Here is an 8342-nt window from a genome sequence, read left to right on the forward strand (position 1 = left end):
GCGGGCGGCCGCTTACCTTGCGCGGGTGTCGCCGGGGCGCGCGGAGGGCAGCGCGCACGGCGGAGGGGGAGGCGGCGGAGTGTGCGGAGCTCCCCGCGCTTTAATACACTTCTCACCCAGCGCAGCCCGGCCGCGGCGCGGGGGGGCCCGGCGGTGCGCGGGGCGCAGCAGTGCGCAAGCGCCCCCCCGCGCTCTCCGCTGCGCGGGGGCGGGCGGGAGGCGCGGGGCGCCCGCGGGGGCGGAATCGGCGGCGCGGCCCCGGGGGGAGCGCGGGGGGGCCGGCCCCGACCTCGGCCCGTCCCGGCCGTCCCGGCCCCGCCGCGCATCCCCGGGGCCGCCCCGCGCCCCGCGCTCCGTCCCGGGCCGCCGCGGAGCCGCGGGTTCCCCCTCCAGCATCCCGCGGGGGCCGCCCCGCGCCCCGGCCCGCGGAGCGACCGCCCGGCCCCGCGGCCCCCAGCGCAGCGCTGCAGAAACGCAACAGTTTGTCCCGCGGGGATGCGGCCCCCGGGAATGTCCCGCGTGGGAACTCACCGCTGCTGGCTCCGCGGGACATGAGCTGCCGCTCGCATCTTGCCAACTCCTTTAATTCCCGCGGCCGGCCGGGCGCAGCCGGTGCCCAGCGCCCACCTCCTGGAGCATCCTGGGCGGTGCTGGCGGCGCCGGGCTCCCAGAACTTCCCCGCTGCTCTGCGCTTCGATTTGGAGCGGGGCGGCCGTGCCGGCGATGCGCAAAGAACGCGACTGGCTGCGAGAGGTTTTATTTTGTTTATTTCTGCTCTTCCTTCCCCTCCCTCTCCCACTTTAGCCCAGGAACTCCCGCAGCATTGGTTAATCCTCCAGGAGGGATAACTGCTGAGATCTTCAGCGAGCTCTCCGCTACCACGGATACTTCCTGGAGCTCCAGCAGCTCTGTGAGGGATGTGCAGCTACAAGATCTGAAGGTATTTAGAAAAAAAAAAAAAAAAAAAAAAGTAGCGGTTTCCAAGTCAAGCAGATTCCTGCAGGGAAGTGAAGCCCGGGTTTAGGACTGGAGCTACATTTGTAAAAAATAAACCTATCAGTGCTGGCCTCGGTTATAAATTCAGGGAACATTCACCCCGGGTTTGTTCTGCCGGCAGCGAGTCTCCGGTTTGGGTTTAATTTGTACAAGGAAGGGTTTTGGCAGTCGGGAGAGGAGGGAGGCTGCGGGCAGCGGGGCAGGAGCCTGGCTGTGGCGTTTGCAGGATGTCAGAGCCGTGTCTGGGCTGGGCAGTGACCACGGGCAAGGCTGCCCCACGCACAGGTGGCCACTCCAGAGCTGCCTCTGCTCAGGGCAGCCTCACGGGGTCATTTCTGCTGTGTTCACCCACGGACAAGCTCAGCTGCTGCTTAAGTCTCTGGGAAACAGCTGCCCAGATGTGCTGCAGGTGTGGAAAGTTTGGGCTAGCCCTAGAACAGACAGCACAACTCTGCTCCTCCTCCCCGGTGTCCCGGGGCATCCCCGCCACAGGGATGGAGCAGCTGGAGCTGCTTCAGCTCAGGGCTTGGGGAAGGGGTTCCATGCCTGGCAGGGCGACCCTGAGGTCTGGGGACCCAGCAGGAATCATCCAAAGGAGTCTCAGAAGATCCCACGGGTAACGAGGGGGTTGAACTTTAATTGTTTTGCAATATCCTGAGTGCATGGGTTGGGCCATTCCGTTTGTATAAATGCCTGGAAAACTGCGGAAGGCGCACACATTTTAAAGGGTGCTCCTGACAGGAAAGGCTAAAAGGTCTCTGTGGGCTCTGTGGAGTCAGCAGGGATGAAGGCAGGAGGCAGAGCCGGGTGCTCCAGGCCCGAGCGCTGCGGATTCCGCCCAGCCCGACACCTCCCCACAGGGCACGGAGCGTTCTGCTGGAAACCAGCGGGAACTTCCTTCATTCGCAGCTAATCCCGTCCGCACGGGGACTGAGGTGGTGTCTTTTGGAGACAAATCCGTGCCCACAAAATATTTGTCAAGCAGATTCCTCCAGAGGCATGTGATGGTCCCGAGGCTGCAGGGGATGCTCTCCCCAAAACCTTCCCCCCTCAGTTTTTGTTACACCCCTCAGCAGCGCTGTAAGGCTTGGAAATTAATCGTGCCCCTCTCCTTCTGTCACTTTTCAAACATCTCAAAACATCCTGTATTTTTCACGTGCTTGTGCTCCTCGGGAAAGGTCGGTGGGTTCTGCTGCAGCCCTTCAAAGCACCCGCGCTGGCTTCAACGCTTTGGTGGCAGTGCCAGGGGTGTGAGGGGACACGGGCCGAGCGCTGCCCCCTCCTCAGGGATCTGTGGCTGTGCAGGGGCCGCAGCCCCCGGCCCGGAGCCCTCCTGGCAGCGGGGCCGGGAGGTCACTGGCTGTGTGACCACGAGGAGGTGGCAGCAGCAGCTCCCAGCAGGGACACGCAGCCCGAACGCCAGGCGGGCGGGCTGTCAGGAGTGCCAGGGATGCCAGCGGGCACCAGCGGAGGATGCGCGGGGGATGCGCGGGGGATGCGCGGGGGATGCGCGGAGGATGCGCGCCTGCAGGCCTGAGCGCGGTGCGACCTGCTGATGGAGACACGGGCGGCGAGGGGGAGAACGGCAGCGCTCGGGAAAATAAACAGCGGCCAGAGGAATATCGAATTTAAATAGTGCTAGCGGAGAACTCCACCGGTAGACTCGGCTGGAAATTATCTGAGACAGCGCGGCACAAAAATGCTTCCTTTTCACGAGGCAAATGATCTAATCAAGATGTATGTGCATGACAATGCGCTCGCAGGGAGTGAAAGTCGGAGTTATCTGCTTCAATTACGGCACTTCCCGTGTCCCTGTCCTGGCAAAGGATGAGAATAATAAATATAAACCAGTTTTTTCCGAAACTGTAACTGAGTTGAGTAACTCAGCTCCCATTGAGCAGCACGTGAAAAAAAAAAAAAAAGAACTTACCAGGTAAAATATTGTGAATATTCCTGAGGAATGAAATAGGAAATGAAACAGGAAATGAAATATTAAATATGATATGAAACGCTGGCTTGCAGCCAGCAGTGTCTCAATATCCAGCAGGACACAGGGATGTGCCCATGAGGGAGAATTGACTGTGAGCTCTTGGCACGAGCATGGCAATCGGAGGCGGGTTTTGGGAAGTTCACAGCCTAGAATCAATCACGGAATCACAGAGTGGTTTGGCTTGGGAATGACCTTCAGGATCCTCCAGTTGCAACCACATGGACAGGGAGGGGCACCTTCAGCTGGACCCCACCCATGGCCAGCAAAATGAGCACACTGAGAAATCCTTTTCCCTTCCCTTCCCTTCCCTTCCCTTCCCTTCCCTTCCCTTCCCTTCCCTTCCCTTCCCTTCCCTTCCCTTCCCTTCCCTTCCCTTCCCTTCCCTTCCCTTCCCTTCCCTTCCCTTCCCTTCCCTTCCCTTCCCTTCCCTTCCCTTCCCTTCCCTTCCCTTCCCTTCCCTTCCCTTCCCTTCCCTTCCCTTCCCTTCCCTTCCCTTCCCTTCCCTTCCCTTCCCTTCCCTTCCCTTCCCTTCCCTTCCCTTCCCTTCCCTTCCCTTCCCTTCCCTTCCCTTCCCTTCCCTTCCCTTCCCTTCCCTTCCCTTCCCTTCCCTTCCCTTCCCTTCCCTTCCCTTCCCTTCCCTTCCCTTCCCTTCCCTTCCCTTCCCTTCCCTTCCCTTCCCTTCCCTTCCCTTCCCTTCCCTTCCCTTCCCAAACCCTCCCTTCACTTCCCAAACCTTCCCAAACCTTCCCAAACCTTCCCTGGCAGGTCCTGCAGGCAGATCCCCAAGCAGAGAGGACCCACCCGGGTGGATCCCACCACCCCAAGGCTGGTCCCTTCCATCCAGGCTCTCTACCATTTCCCATCACTTTTGGGGAGGGCTGGAGCTCCTGCCTGAGCAGCTTCGTGCAGAAATGAACTTTGGCTGGACACAAACAGCACATAAAGAGGGAAGCCAGATGAAAACTGATGCAGGCCTCGGTTTCTTTGGAGGTAAGTGGAGTGATCCCAGGTGTCAGCGCCCCAGAGACCTGCCCAGGTATGGTTTGAACTCACTAAATAATGGATTTTACTTGGTCTGCCTTTTTTTGGGTGGAATTATATCCACAATCTGTTTTCCTGTTGCGTTTCTAGCAAGGAAAATCTGTGTTTTGCTGCTTGAATTTAGTTCACAGTCAGGTGCTCAGTTTTTATAAGGCTCAGATTTTTATCTGTTGGACTTCCAGAAATTATGTGTGATGTTGGTAAGAGCTTATTTATTATTTATTGTTTTTATTGTAGTGTAATAGCTGTGAAATTTAAACATGAAATAAACTAAGAGAAGAAACCCTTATGCTCGGTGTACCAGCACAGAAGGGAAGCTGGCCAGGCTGACATCACAAACCCAGAAAACAAGAATTTGGGGGGAATTTCCATTAATTCCTTAGTGCATCCTGGTTAGTAGCAGTGCCAAAAGGTGTTGGTGACCTGCAGTGCTCCATGCCAGTGATCTGCTGAAAGGTAACACTGCAAATACACTTCACTTGTTTATTTACTTCTGAAGTGATAGATTTATCTCCTAATTTTCCTCTTGTTTCCCAGCCTTTTATAGGACTCTTGGACAGTTTATAGACAGCAGCTGACACCTGTAAAATTCACCTGGAGCTATTCAGCAGTTTTAAACACCTCGATGCAATTTATCCAGAACTCCTCATGCACAAAAAAAAGGCAAAAATTGATTGGAGTGGCCGAGGAACTCTTCTGTCCTGTCTTTAAAAAGTGGATATAAAGCTGTCAGCTTTTACAGCTGCCCTCACTCTGCTTCAATTAAGCAGAGCTTTGGAGGGGAGATTCCTTTCCCAGCTTGGAGTCCTGATGCTCCTGGAGGCTGGTCCAGTGCAGGGATGGGGTGTGAGGCAGCTTCTGCAGCAGCAACTTCTTCTGCAGCAGCAGCAGCAGCAGCATCTGCATCACCTGCATCTGCATCATCTGCGTGTGCATCCCCTGCATCATCTGCATCTTCTGCATGTGCATCCCTTCCTGAGGAAGGTACCGACCCCTCAGCTATGCTGGGTTTCAGTTTTACTAATAAATTCAAATTAGAAAAAGAATAGAAATAGAAGAGGGAAAAAAATTCTGATTTTATGGCTTTGAGAGCTTTGGCAGTGCCAGGCTGCTCACCCAGGGCTCTGCCCAGCCCAGGTCCAGGTGATCCAGGCAGGGCTTGGTGCCTTCCCAAGGCTCCTGCTCACATTCCTCCAGGCACCTGGGTTTGAGCATCCTAAAACTTCTTTTGGCATAATACTCAAAGGGACAAAAAATATGATGTGCAAGGTGCTCTTTATTTGTCCCTGGGCATCCTGGAGCAGAGGAGGCTCAGGGGGCCCTTGTGGCTCTGCACAGCTCCTGCCAGGAGGGGACAGCTGGGGGGTCGGGCTGTGCTCCAGGGAACAGGGACAGGAGCAGAGGGAACGGCCTCAGGCTGGGCCAGGGCAGGCTCAGGGTGGGCACAGCAGGAATTCCCCCATGGAAAGGGGGCTCAGGCACTGGCACTGCCCAGGGAGAGTGGCAGTGCCCATCCCTGCAGGTGTCCCCTGCAGGTGGCACTCAGAGCTCTGGGCTGGGGATGGGCACAGCTGGGACTTGGTGACCCTGGAGTTGTTTTCCAGCCTGAAGGATTCTGGGGTTTCTCCCTCAAAGCTGATATTTCCAAACCACCCCAAATATTCAACAAGGCCAGAAATGATGCATTTGACTCCCTGGAAGCTGAGAGCTCCTGCAAATCCCGGGCTGGTCCCACCCCTCACACCGTGCCAGGTGTGATCACCTGCACCCCCTCCCCTCCCTGGCTGCTCATCACTCTCAGATGGAAGCAGGCAGTGATCTGCACTCCCTCAAGCCTCATTGCCAGGAGCAGCATGGATTTCCCAGCCATTTTCCTGTATGGATATGGCAGGAATTGTGTGCAATATTCCAGAAGGGCTCCAGCAGTGGCTCACAGGGAACATTCCAGCATTAACCACCTCTCACCTCGCCCATACCCTGCTCTGCTCCTCCCAGCAGCAGCACAAGGAGCAGCTGATTTCCTGTTTAATGCCCAGAATCACTTGTTACACACAGCAGCACACTTCCTTCCAGGGCTCCAGTCCTGGAGCTGCCCTTTCCACAGGTTTGGGATGGCTTCAGCCAGTCCCTACAAAGCACTGAGCCCCCAGACCCAGTCCCTGGAATAAAACAGCCCAAGGCCTCCACCAAACCCTCTCTGGGTGTGGACACAACTTGGAACACTGATTTTAAAAAGGTGAGTTATGGAGAATGCACAACAACCCCGGGTAAGTGTTTCCCAGTGATTAATTATTCCTACTGATGCAATTTTCTCCCTATTTGCTGTAGCAAACCTTCACTGTTTGGTGCTGGAGCTCGTGCTCTGACTGCCCTGGCCAGTGGGATTTGCTGCTCTGGGAATTCCTCGTGGATTTTGGATCCAAACACAACCAGAGGAGCTGCTGAGTGCCCCAGCTTGGAAGGAGGAGGTCCCAGCTTAGAAGGAGCAATACTTCAATCAAAGGCTGAAATCACTCAATTTATTCATTTCAGAGGACTCTGCATGAGCCCCCTGAGTGCCCTGAGCACAAGGCTGGGAGCCAGGACCCCCAGCCCACCTGGGACCCACCAAGGGGATCAGAAGGGACCTTCCTGCCCCTGGAACTCCCTGCAAGGAGGGTCTGGGTGGGCTTTGGTCTCTTCTCCCGAGACAGGACATGAGGAAACGGCCTCAAGTTGTACCAGGGCAAGTTTAAATCAAATATTGGGAAAATTCCTCCTTGTGCAGCCCTGGCACAGCTGCCCAGGGCAGGGCTGGGGTCCCCATCCCTGGGGGATTTCACAGCCCTGTGGAAGTGGCACCTGGGGACAGGGTCAGTGAGGCTCCATGACCCAGCTGGGCTTTCCCAGCCTGGCCAGTTCTGGGATCCTGTGGCTCTCTGTGTCCCCAGCTGTGCAGCACCCACACAACTCCCCCCAAAATCCCCCCCTGGGGGTGCAGGGGTCAGGAACAGCCAGGTTTGGGTTCCCTCAGTGGCCAGGTGCTGCTCATGGCTGCCAGGAGGAGCAGGCTTGCCCAGCTGGGGACAGCAATCCCAGCCAGGACTCATCTGGGGGCTCCTGCCTGGCCAAGGCTCCTTGGGATTGCCCCAGGGGGGCTGCTCCTGCTGGGGGCTGTTCCCTGGTGCACAGGAGGGGCTGTGCAGAAGCTCCTGGGTGGGAGGATCCAGGCCTGGTGGCTCAGGAAGGGTTTCCCTGTCCTGGGGGTGTCAGAGGATCTGCTGGGCTCCTCCCAGTAAGGGAAACACTGGAGCATCACCTTGGCTGGTTTGAACTCACCACAGCCTCTGAGCTCTGTGCTGTGTGCAGGGATTCTGATTTGGGGTTCATCTGAGGGGTGGCAGTTTGGGCAGGGTGGGTTTATCCCTCCCATCCCTTCCCTGGAGCTGCTGGGAGCTCAGCCTGGGAGCAGCCTGAACCTCTGGGTGCTCGGGGGTGGGGGAGACCCTTTTTTGGGAGGAGTGGGGGAGCACCTGCAGCTTCATGGCCCAGGTGATGTGGGCAGCTCGATGTGAGTGTCTGAGAGCATTAAAAATCTCTTTAATTTGGATTTCATTTGAATAGTGAGACCTCGTGTGAGCTGCCATTGCTGGCTCTGAGGAAAGCAGCCCATGGGTGAACAATAATGTGCCACCTTTAGTTAAATTCTCTAAATTATTATTTTTGAGGCTGATGTGAAGCTGGGAGGGGGCTGCTGGAAAGCCCAGGGAGGGTTTGGGGGTGCCTGGATCTGTCTGGCACAGCCAGCCCTCCCAACATGGGGTAAAATCCTCCCTGAGTAGTTAAAAGTTGCCAAACCCAGAGGTTCAATGTGGATTCATGCACACAGAAGGGGAGCAGGGAAATCAGGAAGCAAATTGCTGCTACCTTTTTCCTCTTGAATGCTCTAAAGAAATAAAAGGGAGGAATTCCTTCCCAGGGCTGGTTTGTGGGATGCCATGGCTGGAGCACAGGAGGGGGAGAGCACCCCATGGCAGGCTCTGTGCCAGGCTGTGCCCACAGATCCACAGAGGGACCTGCATTCACAGCTGGAGCCCCTCAGGGGTGGGCACTGGGGCTGTGGTTCCACGGGGGTGAGGCCAGAGTCAGGAAATGCCTTTCCTGGGCTTTGCAAAAAGCCAAATGCCCTTTGTGGGTGTGCTCTGGCAGGGGGTGCAGACCCCAGGACTGACAGCAGCTGGGACCCTCCAGCCCTGGCTGAGCTCTGAGCAAACCCTGCTGCAGGTCCTGTGGGAAAGGGGGGAAAAGGAGCTCAATTCCCCCCAGGAACTGGCAG

The 8342-nt window shown here is 56.8% G+C and overlaps 1 long non-coding RNA gene across 3 annotated transcripts; it reads left to right on the forward strand.

Annotated features, from left to right (window-relative positions):
- Positions 1-630: 630 nt before the first annotated feature.
- Positions 631-7621, forward strand: LOC132330187 (uncharacterized). Of its 3 annotated transcripts, XR_009487238.1 has the most exons (6): positions 631-753; positions 840-940; positions 3752-3976; positions 4265-4483; positions 4565-6263; positions 6356-7621. It is a non-coding gene; the product is annotated as an uncharacterized LOC132330187 (long non-coding RNA). The 3 variants fall into 3 exon arrangements; XR_009487237.1 differs by having other exon boundaries at positions 715-940; XR_009487239.1 differs by having other exon boundaries at positions 715-940; positions 3831-3976.
- The last annotated feature ends 721 nt before the right edge of the window (positions 7622-8342 follow it).

Source organism: Haemorhous mexicanus, chromosome 7 (genome assembly GCF_027477595.1).
Source record: "Haemorhous mexicanus isolate bHaeMex1 chromosome 7, bHaeMex1.pri, whole genome shotgun sequence".
Lineage (NCBI taxonomy): Eukaryota > Metazoa > Chordata > Aves > Passeriformes > Fringillidae > Haemorhous > Haemorhous mexicanus.